This window comes from Melopsittacus undulatus, chromosome 2, assembly GCF_012275295.1.
Source record: "Melopsittacus undulatus isolate bMelUnd1 chromosome 2, bMelUnd1.mat.Z, whole genome shotgun sequence".
Taxonomy (NCBI): Eukaryota; Metazoa; Chordata; class Aves; order Psittaciformes; family Psittaculidae; genus Melopsittacus; species Melopsittacus undulatus.
The window spans coordinates 110,848,357-110,861,298 of record NC_047528.1 but is presented as its reverse complement, the minus strand read 5'-3'; positions in this window follow the sequence as shown (position 1 = coordinate 110,861,298).

Below are 12,942 nucleotides of genomic sequence, written 5' to 3'. Positions count from 1 at the left end.
GCTGCACCTCTTGGTGTGCTTTGGGTGTGCTGCTGGCTGCAGAGGGGATTCACTTCCTGAGGGGGCACAGCTGATCCCCTCTTTGTAAGGAGCATGCAGCTGAGGGCCAGGTCTTGGCTCCAAGTGAACCCCAAATCACCATGAAAGCAATGAGCATATAATCAGAGGGCATTTTAAATGTTGTCCAAAGCCTTTCTGTGCTGCTCTTGTTACCCCCACCAGCTAACTGAAATGGAATAAGGAAAGAGACCAAATACCTCTGAGAAGGGGCTGTAACACTCAAATAAAGGCTTGCAACTGCTCTAAAGCACATCCCTGGCCCCCTGCCCCAGGCAAGCGATGTGTCCTTTGGCAGTGGAGGGATGGGACATCCTGAGGCAGCCACACCAGAACAAGAGGAGCTGATTACAACTGACTGACAGCAGAGTTAACAAACCATGAGGCAGCAAAGAGAGTGAGTGAAGAAAGGGAAAAAGGACAACGGAAGCACTTTATGCCCCTAATGATGGTTGCCATGTGGCAAATGAGGGAAAATTAGTATCAGAAAGACAAATGGAAACTCATTTCAAGAGGCACTGAATGAGACAGATTTGCAATGAGAAGCTCAGGAGGTTAACTCGGGAGCAATGAAACTTCATCTCCCAAGGAGTCCATGGGCTGTCACAGACTCCCTTGCTCACTGTGCCATCGGAGCTCTCCCCCCTGCGCTTCAGTGATTCCCCTTAAGTAAATACTAGAGCTGAGAAAACATGTATTCAGAGCAGGATGGTGCCTTTGCTTTGATGCTATCCTCCCTCTCACCTTTTTGAATTCATATCTGCAACAAACAGCAGTGAAGGTGAACAGGAGTAGGGAATCATCACTACTCATGCGGCCAAAAGCCAATGTGCTCAGCTTCATGTGACAGAGAAACTGGGATGGACCGACCACGGTTAGGGTCAGAGAGGCTTTGGCTCAGGGCACAAGGACATCAGCTGTGTAAGATGGTTTTTGCATGTGTACCAGAGGGAACAGTCCTGTTCTTCAGCTGGTTGGGCAATTTCCCCTAATGAATTGCTCAACTCTGTCCCTGCCCATCTCTGAAACACAGGCAAGTGCCATTGCATTCTCCTGCTCTGACTCTGTGACATGTGGTTTGTTTCCAGCCTTGTGCCCCCCTGCCCTAAGAGATAGAAGCTTATCAAGGGTGGGAGCAGGCACGTGTCATGGGGAGGGAGCCTGTGCACTGCCCTGTGCATCCTTCTGCAGCCAGCACCAGGCCTGGATCTGTGTGTTCAGTGCAGTGATGCAGGGAGTGGGAAGCCTCTTCTGTGGATTCTTGCTGTGGTAGCAGCTTCTGTACGGTGCTTACAAACAGTAGGGATTCATACCACACAGAGATTAGTCCTTAGGGATACCTCCTGAGCTAACTGTGCCAGATCTGCATCATTTCAGCCTCACTTCAGAAGGACAGTGCCAGCTTGGTGTGAGAGGTTATTTAGTGGCGAATCAAGCATGAGTCTTTTGGGTTTGTTTTTTTCTGTGTATGCTCATTACCAATGCCTGTGGATATCCCCAATAGAAACGACACAATAGCACTGTTTGTGCTCACCCAGCATCTCTGTCACCTGAAAGGATTAGTGCAATTACTGTGCAATTTGGGTACTAGGCACAGACACCTCCTTAAGGGGCAGATACCCACATGGTGAAAATCAGCACTGATTTACTGACACTGAGTCCCCTCCTACATCTGAGTTATTACATGCAGGACCTACCAAACAGGAGGGATTCACCCATGTAGATAAAAGAACCGTGGGTACATATGAAGCGTTTGATGGGTGCTCAGCTCCCTTGTTTTCTACTCTTACTCACTTGTTATTCTGTTATTCAAATCTCCTTTCCACCTTTGTTAGGTAGTTAATCTCCTTGCAGCCTTAGTGTTTGTCTCTTCCATTCCCATTTCTAGTGCATGATTTTGTCGAGCAAGCATGAGCCATTTGGCCCACATTGATTATTTATGAAGGTGAGAACCTTTTATCTCAGCTGCTCAGTAACTTAACAGTGGTGTAGAAAGAGGCTGTCTAGAAGTAGCTGCGCATCTTGGGGGAGCTGGGAGGCAGGGAGGTGCTGCAGTGTCTGATAGGAAGGGAGTAGAGAGGGGAGACAAATCAGGCTGAACTCACTGTCAAGGGTGATTTATCTATTATGCCACTGGAGAGCAGGGATGGAATGATACCCTTGGGATTTGACAGCGCTTTGCATTCACCTTGCAGAGGTGCTGAGAAAATACCAGTAGAGAATGAGGCCCTTTATTATCATCTCCAACAAGAATGGATGTGATTTCCAGGAATGAGTGCAATGGGATCATTGCATCTCTGCTTGTGATGGGCTGGAAGCTCAACCCTCACCGTGTGCAGGCAGATGCTGTGCATCTGGACAGGCTGGCTCTGCGGGTGAGGGCAGAACAAAGGGTTTCTAGCTGAAGTCAGGCTGTCTCCAGTGAGACTGCATGCTGTGGTTGCTGCAGAGCCAGGCAAGTCACGCACTTGTAATGGGTCACTGGGACCTGGTCGGGTGGAAACAGAAGATGAGTTTCCATCCCAGCTCCCACCCTTTCCTAGCCTTATGTGTTTTCTCTCTTTTCGTTGCCTATCAACTGCTCACATTGCCCTCTGCTAGTCCAGAAGATGGAAAAGAAACAAGTGTTCACAATGAACTAACGCACTGTTGAGAGACAGGACATCCTAAGGAGCCAACACACAAATACATGGCTGGCAGCCTGGAGAAGTGGTGCACACAGGTATGCAGGAAGGCAAAACCATTGCATGTCAAAAGCTGCTCTAGAGCAAAACAAATAGTTCAACACTGAAGCTGAATTGTTTCATGAACAAAGATGCTATTAGAGTGTACTGCAAACAGGATAATGGAATATCAGCTCAAACAGCACTTTGCTTTTACTACTAAATCAGAATCCTACACAGAGTTTAAGATAGTTCTCCTAAAAATTGATGCTTCTGCTCTTCCCTTCATCCAGTGACAGCTGAACCTGTCAGATTCCAATCTGTCCCACAGATTAGGAAAAAAAATGTTTCATGGAAAAAGTATCTTATAGGAACACAAATGTCAATGCTGCTCCAGCATCAGAACCTTCAGACAGAAGATGTTACAGGAGCTGCCTTTGAGGTGGTCAGCCAGAATACAGTGTGAGGAAAGGAGGAGGGCAACCTGCCCCTTCTTTAGCTGTGTGTTGTCAGGATGTGCCGTGACATTCTCTGGTGGGATGAGAATGGGAGAGGGGCATCCACAGTCAGCCAAGGCTGTTCATGCATGCACAAAGGGCCTTGAGCCTGGTTTAGCAAAGGATGGACCCCAAGGATCTCTTCCATCATTTAAAAGTATGTCTTCTCCAATACAAGCAGGGCAGCTGCTGAGGGAGGCTGATGTCTCTGTGGTGGGGATACAACGCTTTTACACCAGCATGAGCTATCAGAGTCAGCTGATGGGGAGAAGGTAGAGATCGCGGGGCCCCTCTCAACCCAATACCCGTGTGCATGCACCATGGGCAGGTTCTGCTTTTCAACCAGCTGCTGAGCTGAGCCTTTCCATGAGGCTTGCTGAACAAAAGGCAAATCTAATTTTCCCCTCCAGCAGCCTCCAGAGCAGCAGAGAGCAGGGCTGATCTGCTCTGAGCAGCACAGGGATGCTTTGCTGTGGCTGACATGCAGACCGAATGGCTCTCCAAACCCTGCAGCACTATTGGAGTGCTGCCACCTCTAAGTCCCCTTTACCCCAGCACGATGCAAGGGGTACACCCCCAGTCACTGATTGCCTTCCTTATGCCTTCTATGGTTGTTTCCATATGATCCTATGCAAAGGCCTCCTAAAACACTCATTCTCCTTCTCTATCACACGAGCTATCGTATCACCACATGCCAAAGGCTGCCCAGGCAAGGAGGAGCTGAGTGAGCTGAAAAGGTGTTTCCAGTTTATAATGTGACCTTACAAGCTTGGTAAGGATGAACTGACAGAAACCCTTAGCGTACACATGCAGGTTTTGTGTGACTGCAGCAGGTTTATTCAGAGCCATAAGGATGGGAAGTGCTATTTGGAAAAGACAGGAGTAGGAGCCTGCGCGGATGTGTGCTCTCCCAAGGCATTCCCCTTAGCAGAGTGTTCACCTACAGAGGCAGTCCTGGAAGCCTTTTCCCTGCTGGGTGTTTTGCTTACAGAGCATCCCCCAGAGAGCATCCCTGGAGATGCTTTTACCCTTACAAGACAGCTGTCTTCATGGCATGTATTTTTAACAAGGCTTAAAGGAGTCGTATTCCCATCCTCTTCCCTGCAGAATAAATACTTGGGAGCAGAATAGTTATTGATCTGATCTGCATGAAGTGCTGAGAGATGAGCTCAGTCGTGTGCTCTGCCTCTTCCTGCGCCCCTGGGCTGCACAACCAGGAGGTAGGTATCACAGATTGTCTGGAGGGTCTAAGCCTCCACAACCCTTCATTGCAATGCTCATCCTTTGCATGGTGCTCCAGGGGTTGTGATGACACTGTTAGTGATAGAACTACTGTGATGCTACCAAGGCTGTCAGACATCTGAGGTCTGGAAGCATCCCCAGCAATGTGAGACAGTCCTTTAGTCTTGGCATGGGTAACAGTCTGTGTAACACTGGGATAGGGTCATCGTTTGGATTTTACTAGTGCAGTGATACAGCAAAGCAAATGAAGACAGCTATAGTTGTGTGAAGAGCCCAGACCTTGTCAAGCTAACAAGGGCAGATGGTAAATACGGAGAGATGATGGGGAGCCTTCATCTTACTTCTACCTGCATATAGTACCCTGAGAAGTTATAGGAATGAGATTTGCTGTGGGGCTGATATAAAGTGGCACTGAATAGAAAGTGAAGGCACGACCATGATCTTTGCAGATCCCCACAGCCTCAGTCCAGAAGACCCTTCAGGGAAGCTCTGATGAGCCATGGATGGTGCTTTTTCCCCCAGGAGATGCACTTTGCTGCCTCAGAAAGCACTGTCTTTCCTTCCCTCAGCAGTGTGTTTTCTGACTGCCCCAGCTAAACCAAGCAGTTCTTCTGCAAGTAACTATCTGCTGAGCACCTCCATGTGTCAGGGTGCAATGCATGTAAAGCAAAACATCATAATTTCACCCTTCTTGGTACTTAGATACTTGATAGAGTTAATTGCCAGACTATGGACATGATTGATAGGTTTAAACCTCTGACCTGGATTGGTTAAATCTAGGATCACTCGTGCCTATCCTGCATAGAGAATGCTGAAAAAGTCATAGTTGGCCAAGTCTCACCCTAAGACCTTATGTACATATGTCTGCCTACATATTGCTGCTTCTTTATGAACTTCTCTCTCCCTCTCTGGAAATATCCAAGCAGACAACCCAACAGCTCAGATGTAAAGACCCAAGTTCTTGATCATGAGCAGGGGCTGGCAGCAGAGGCAGAACCAGCAGACTCATTCATAGAGATGCTGCATGGAGCTGCCTGTGGGCGTGTGATGAATGCTCAGTAATTAAGCTGATTCTGGGCATGTTGATTATCACTTCAGAGAGGCATGGAGCATCCTTCAATCACTTACATGAACATCTGATTCCTGGGGCATGTGTGTGTGTGTGGATGGGGAGGAAGGGGAAGCAGCCTGACAAGTGCTTCGAGAGTAAGAACAAATAGGTGCTGTTGCATCTGTGACTTTGCTCTGGTTTTTAACCCAGCAGGGCAAACCAGAGGAGTCTGTACATTTATAACCCCCCTTCCTGTCTCTGTCAGCCAGAGTGAATAACTTGTTAGCATGAAGATTTTGCTCTTTTGGTTCATCCAAAACATTCTATTGATGCAGACAGGAGCAAAGTGGACTTGGGAGCCCCTTGCTGAGCATCTCTTATCCTTCTTACTGTGATAGCACTGCCACAGGAACAGTTTGTTTTCTTAGGGCACTATCCAGATCCCACTGTAGTCCATGGGGTCCTTGATACAAGTTTAAGCTGCAAGCTTTAGGGAGTGTGGCTGCTGCAGAAGAGTTTTGAAGCTGAAGCAGAGAGTTGCACCTCTGCCCACACCCGGAATCTCAGAGCTGTTTGTTTCTGGGGCTTTGGTGAGGACATGTCCATTATTTAGACTGATAGAGCCCTGGTTTAGTACCTAACAGGTTTGGGAAGTGTCAAACAGGAGAGACAGAAAACAAGGAAATAGAAATATATATACCTGAGAAGCATCTATTTTAGGTGGTGGGATGTGCCACGAGCATGGGAGGCTTGCCCTGATGCATTGCTCTTACTCTGTGCAAAGCAGAGATTATGCAGATGATGCTCTGACATCCACCTGATCTTTAGGGACATTCCATACAGCAGAATGCAATGGCATTATTTATTACACCTTTCCCCCACGCTTGCCAGCAGGCCCTTTGCTGTGTCAGGCCCTGCAGACAGAGCATCCAAAACCCAGCATGCTTCCACACAGTCTTTTCAAGCTCTGGGCTGTCCCTGTATCCTAGCACAGGGAATGAGTGCTAAAGCAAGGAGGAAATCAATTGCCTCCAGGCATTTTTCATCAGCCTGTGGGATTCACACAGAGCTCCTGCCCTTGCAGATGATGCAGACGGGCAGGGAGGCAGACGTGCTGTGGATGTGTGTGACAGGGGTGGGAGCAGCAGCTCCACATAGGGCTCTCTGATTAATTGGCTTCCCTTCTTTCCCACTGTGCTCATCACCCCCTGTGCATGCTGCCCAGTAGGTTTGCAGGGCTGGCAAGGGGGACAGGGAGCAGCACAGGAGTGGGTCACTCCCCAGAGCCACAGGTCCCTTTATCTGCCTCCCCAGTTGCACCAGGGCACTTCCCACCAGTCCCTCTTCGATGCTCTCTAATGGAGGAGGAGGTGAGCATGAAATGGGCTGCTAAAACCTATGAATATTTCAGAGGAAAAAGTCAAGGGACTCCATTAAATCCTCTTCAGTCATTGCAAATGGAGCTGGGGGGGGGGGGGGGGGTTGCTAATGAGAAACTCCAGTGCTGTGCAACCGCATGATGCTTTGCTTCTTGCACCATCCCTATAGAGCTACCCAGCACTGCTGACATCCCCCCCTTCCCCAGACAAGCCCAAACAACTCTGCTGTCAGCCCTGGCTTCTGCTGCTGTGGAATATTCACCACTCAGCTTATTCCAGCTGTCGTCAGAGGTACCTCTTCCCACTGTCACACACTGGGAACAGGGATCTTTAAGCTCAGCAGCCCTTTGGCTGGCTTTTAACCCCTTGCAGCCCATCCTATACCAGCACTCTGTTGACCAGCATCCCTCCCAGCTCACCTGACATGTCCTCCCAGCCCCTTCCCAAGCCCCCATCCTACTTCACAGCCTCCTCAAGACGGCTTTTAGCCTGCTGTCAGCAAACAGCTACATCAGCAGCAGCTTTCAGAGCAACAGCCAGACAGAGCCTGACAGCCCCATATGTTTCAGCAGAGACAGTTCCTCCCTCTAATGGGCCCAGAGGAGCGTGGCTTTCAAAGGATTCAGCGTGGAAGTGACAGGCTGGAAAGCCTTATTAATGGGCTCTCTGCCAGCAAGGGGCTGGGAGGCAGCACCCACAGCACAGTTGTCCCAGCATCCTCCCACCACAGGCTGGGCACCTTCCTCACCCTCAAAACATGCCCTGTGGGGTGTCTGGCACTGTCTGCATGGGGAGGATGCTGAGGGTGCAACCCATGCCTTAGATCTCTTATCTCTTTGCTTTTCTTTTGGTCAGGAAGCCAAAGTGCTGATGCTCAACCTTTCACTGGGTGCTGGTGTTTCCACATCCGAAGTCATCAAAGTCTCCCCTGTGAGACACCAGCACCCGCTTAGGCCATCATTAAATCTGTCAGTCTCATAGCTTTGGCTGTGTTGTTCCTAAATCACTCAGGTCTGTCTCAGAATGAAAGACCCCACAAGGAAAGCCTCAGACCCTGGGCAAACACAAGGAAGAAGACTCTGCCCCACAGCACCTGCACTGAATTCATCCCTGAGCTTAAACAGGAGCCACTGCATAGGCAGGAGTAGAATGGGACTCACTGAAACTTAAACCACAGACTGCGGGTTGATATATGGCCAAGAATAGGAACACCAATAGAGGGGGAAATGGAATCTTCTCCATTAGACCTTTTCTCTAATAAGAGAAACTGGTTTTCTCTCCCTGGGTCCTGAGGATGACCACAAAACCCTTCAGAACATGACTGTCTCAAGACGAAAACCCGATAATCATGGGCTCAGTAGAGACCTCACCATCAGTGTTCAGTTCACCCCAATTAACCCATCCTTGTTATCCAGCCAGTATTGACCTATACCACCCTTCCTCTCCCCCACCACAGATCATCTTGGCTCAGCATCCTCTCACTGCTCCCAAAGTGCTAATTACATTTAGTGATAACGTGCTTAATCAGCTGCCATAATTAAACTAAGCACAGAGCAGCACCTTTCTACCTGTACCCAGCTCATAGTTTGGGTTGTAGGTTGGTTCATCTACTGAGGCTGAAGTACCCCAAGGCTGTTTCTGCAGCTATGGCATTGTCTTGTACAAGCCACTACCTCTTAGCTACAGCCAGCAGGGCTCCTCTGAGAGAAATGGGCTTTTACTTCTTTGCCTCCATTACTACTCATGTTCACCATTCTGTGATGAGCAAAATGAAATCTATTTTCTCTTTAATAAACAAAAGAGGCCCTAAATGGAGAAAAATCATTTCATTTTTCATGAACAGAAGGTATCTTAGGGACAGAAGTGTGTCATTTCCTTTGTCTGCTCATCTTCAGAGGGCAGCAGCCCATCAGACTGCATACAGTAAAACAGGGCAAAGTGCAGGAGATTAGGAGACTGTCAGGGGCTATTACAGGGTACTTCATGCTGGATAGAGGATAGCAGGCTTAGAAAGTTGAGTGAGGGTATGAGAAGCACCGGTCTTTATCCAGCAACCCAGCAGAGCAGTGAAGGTGGCAAATCTGCTGTCAAAAACCAGGAAAACCTGGAATTCCCACTGTGTTTTCCCCCAGCACAGTGTCACTAAGCCAATGGACCACCATAGGAATCAGAAGCACATCACTCACTAGGGAAAGGCTGTCAGTGCATCCCATGAGTGCAATGTGAAGGGAGTCCATGGGGGCAGAGAGGCAGTGATGGGGCAGACACCCAGTGTGAGTGTATTCCCAGTGTCAAGAACATGGCACTGGAAATCACCCACCAGGAGCTTGGTTTTGTGCCTGCTAAGAAAGCCTTGGCAGAGATTAAATTGGGCTGGGTGTTTCAGCGTGCCATGGGACAAGCATTCAGCCTCCTGGCTCCTCTCTTCTCCATAGGGGATAAGAGTGCAAGGCAGCCTTGCTACCCCAACACAGCCTGGGAGGGAGGCCCCTGGCTGGTCCCTTTACAGGTGCTCTGCCCCATTGAAGCGCATCCAGCCTGCCAGGGCTCCAGCCCTGCAATCTAACAACGTGGTTAATTGAAACCACTTGATTTTTGAATGCTAACTACTTGTTTGCACACAAGCTGGAGCCCACGCCTCTTCTGGAGGAGCCACGGGGCAAGGGATGATTACAGGCAAGGATACAGCCATCTAATTGTGTCGTTTTCAGTTGTAAATTGGCACTTAGTCCGCAGCCCATGCGAGGTGCTGGGGTCTGCTCTGTTTCCCAAGCAGCTCCTTGGAGCCTCATCAGGAATTTTCCTGGGCCCTTGCTAAGCCAGCTGCTGTATTTCAGCAATGAGTGGCAAGTGATTGCTAAATAGTGGTTGCAGAGCTTCCTGGGATGAATAGATGTGCTAAAATGGCTTGATTTCAGAGCAGCTCTTGAGCTGCTCATAGATACAGCACAGCGTTAAGTCAGCAGCCTAGCACAGCTTGGGCAGCAAGTGCTGCTGTGTGTTTCATTGCAGTGGGCACCAAGTTGATACTGAGGGCAAATGGTGGGATTCCTTAGGTGCTGAAATATATATTCCTATCTCAAATATTTCTGGAGTGCCCCAGTGAGCTACTGTTCAGTCTTGCCTGGGTCAAGAGCATCTGTGGTTATGTTAAGTCTGTTACTTATAGCATAAATGCCAAGCACTTTTGCATGGAGCGACCACGTCGGGCCTGTGCCTTCCACCTCAATGGGTATTTAACAACAGTAAAAGCATATGAGGTGTTTTACTTCACCTTTTCATTCTAACAGAGCTTTTCACCCAGACAGAAGAGGTAACAAGTATTTCTTTCTACAGTAATGGGACTTATAAGTGGAAAGTGTTTCTTCCCACAGTAATAGGACTTGAATGAGAAGGTCAAGGGAGAAGCGAATGAGGTTATTTCCTAAAAGCACTGAAATACAGTACAAGGGATAGACTTCCATTCCAGGAGCAAATAACTGCACACAACTACACGTATCTATAAGTGAGAGACTTTATTTGAACCAATTTTTCAGATACAGACATCTGTATTATTCTCACTTCTCGGGAATGTTTTCTGCTCATTTTTGAAGCTTGCAACCTTAGGACAATATTCAGGACATATGTGTACATTAGATCTCTGCAGATGGACACATTCATAATGCACAAGTACAATGAGTGAGAGACTCTTTCCAGATCCTCACACAAGAGCATCGGAAATGGGCCGCTCTAATCGTCAAGTTCTGCTCTCATTTAGCTTCCAGACACGTCACAGTTCTTGATACTCTCTAGGCTGTAGCCACCTTCTTCAGGCCCCAATTTACTACTGTGTTACTTCAGCTGTATGCCAGTGTAACTCCTCAAAATAGGGCTTAGGTGATGCACAGGGATGCGTTTCATTCATTGGGAACAGGCATGAGCAGAAAAAACAAGCTATTGGATGAACGGTTCACCTAGGATTTTCTTTAGTGAGAGTAGTCTAGGTCTCAGGCTGGGATCTTACTTTGGAAGTGACCAGTGGTTCTGGGTGTGTATTACATGAATCTGGATGGTCAGAGTATAGAGAGGACCTATGGATTGGGCCCCAGCGAGGTGTCTCTCAAGTTGGGCACTCCAGATGTGAGCCACTGGGGTCACTATAGCCTGTTCTGCAAATCTCGACCTTCACCTCTTCTTCCAAGTATTGCTCAACAGAGGAATGTAGTAATAAAGCATTGTAGGTAAGAATGCAGGCTCGCACATGACCTGAGATCAACACCCTGAAGAATGGATAGAGGGTAGCGCTTTCAGGACCACCTAAATGACACATGGTCTTCAGTCCCATTTTGGCCTGAGACCCCAGATTGGCTGCAGAGAGGAGTCTGGGCATCCTTCAGCATCCTTCAGCATCTGGGCCTTAGGAGCTTACGTCTCTTTGAAAGCCGTGTGTGCTCTCATGTGCCCATGTCACTTAGGTTATCCTGAAAACTGTACCCTATATACATATAGGTAGATAAGGGGCAGACTTTCACAGGCACAAGTGGCAGTTAGACATGTAACTCCCATTGATTTTGCTTTCCCCCTCGGGGACCTGGAAAATCCCCCCCCGCGAGGAGTTGAATCCTCCTCTCGCCTTCGTTTCACACCAGATTAACACCACTGGTTCCAGTGGAGCGACTCCTGAGTTACCCCGGTGTGAGCGAGAGGAGAACCAGTCCTGAGGTGCTCTAAATATCCAGTGAAAGTGCTAATGTGGCAATGCAGAACAGAGGGAATCTGAGCACAGGCCTGGAAGAGGACCCACCACACCAACCCCCTCATCACTGAGCTGCACGTGGCCACCAAGAGGGCATCTGAGCCAAGAGGGGCCACAACAACATTCATTCAAGACCCTTCCCTCCACCTCTGCAAACCACAGCCACGCTGTTTGCTTCCTAAGACACCTATGCCAAACACCAGACCTTCAGTACAGAAAGCCTCACGTGCTACTTTGCCATTCGGAGACCTCGGAAAAGCCAGAAATCACTCCCATGGGGAGCTTGGAATGAACTCCCTCTTTCTATTTTATCTTCTTTCCTGTCTTCCTAAACCCTTCTTCTCCAGTCCTGGCCACTTATTTCCTTTAGACTAACACGTTCCCAAAGTGACAGCGTTTGTCACTACAGGTGAGCTCCTTCTTGCTAAGGCTTCTCACAGGGCTGCATTAGGGGTTGGGGCTGGAAAACATTGGGTCTGAAGGGATCTCAGCAGGATGCCCTTCCCCTCCCTTTGGAATGTGGCTCACGGTGGAGCATCCCGGCTGACGCAACTATCACAAGGGTTGTGGGTTTGCTACCAATGCAGAGTCTGGGGATGCCACAAGAGTTGCAAAGCAGACTGGATCCATGCAAACGATCTACTGCATTGATGGGGGTGTTGTTAGGTTGGGGTTTTTTGCACTTTTCCAAGGCTTAGTCTAGATGAGGTGAAACGTCAAGAGCTGGCCTACAGCTGGTATGAGCATTCAGGATAGATGTGGATCGCAAGTGTATCTTAGTACAGGGGCATGGAAAACAAATCCCCTTGGACTCTGAATTTCCACAGCACTGTACATGAGGTCAGGCACCATATTCCCAGCGTGAGTCATTCTGACATGCCCTTCCCTCTCCAGATATAAACTAACAACCACAGAGCAAAGCTATCCCCTTCAGGGAGAGAGGATTAGATCTATACTCCCTGGCGAATTGGTGTTGGTTGTTGCATCAGGAGCTCCAGCTACCCTACTGGATACTCTTTGCTCCGCTCCTTACTTCTGGGACCTCCTGCCTCTTGTGCTGCTCTCAGCTCACTTGGTATCCTGCTAGAAAAATCGTTCCTCAAATACCCCTGTTCTCCTTCCAGTTTCCGTCCCATGCTACATCCTTTTAGCCTTTCAAACCTGGCTGAAGAGGCAACACAAGCAAATCCAAACGCTTTTCTCTGCTCCCTTCCTGTACCCTGAAGACAGCCCAGCTTCCTATACAAATCTTGTGTATTACACATTAAACCAGTGCCTGCTCAAGGCAGGGTTTGCCTATTTACTCTCTCTCACGCTC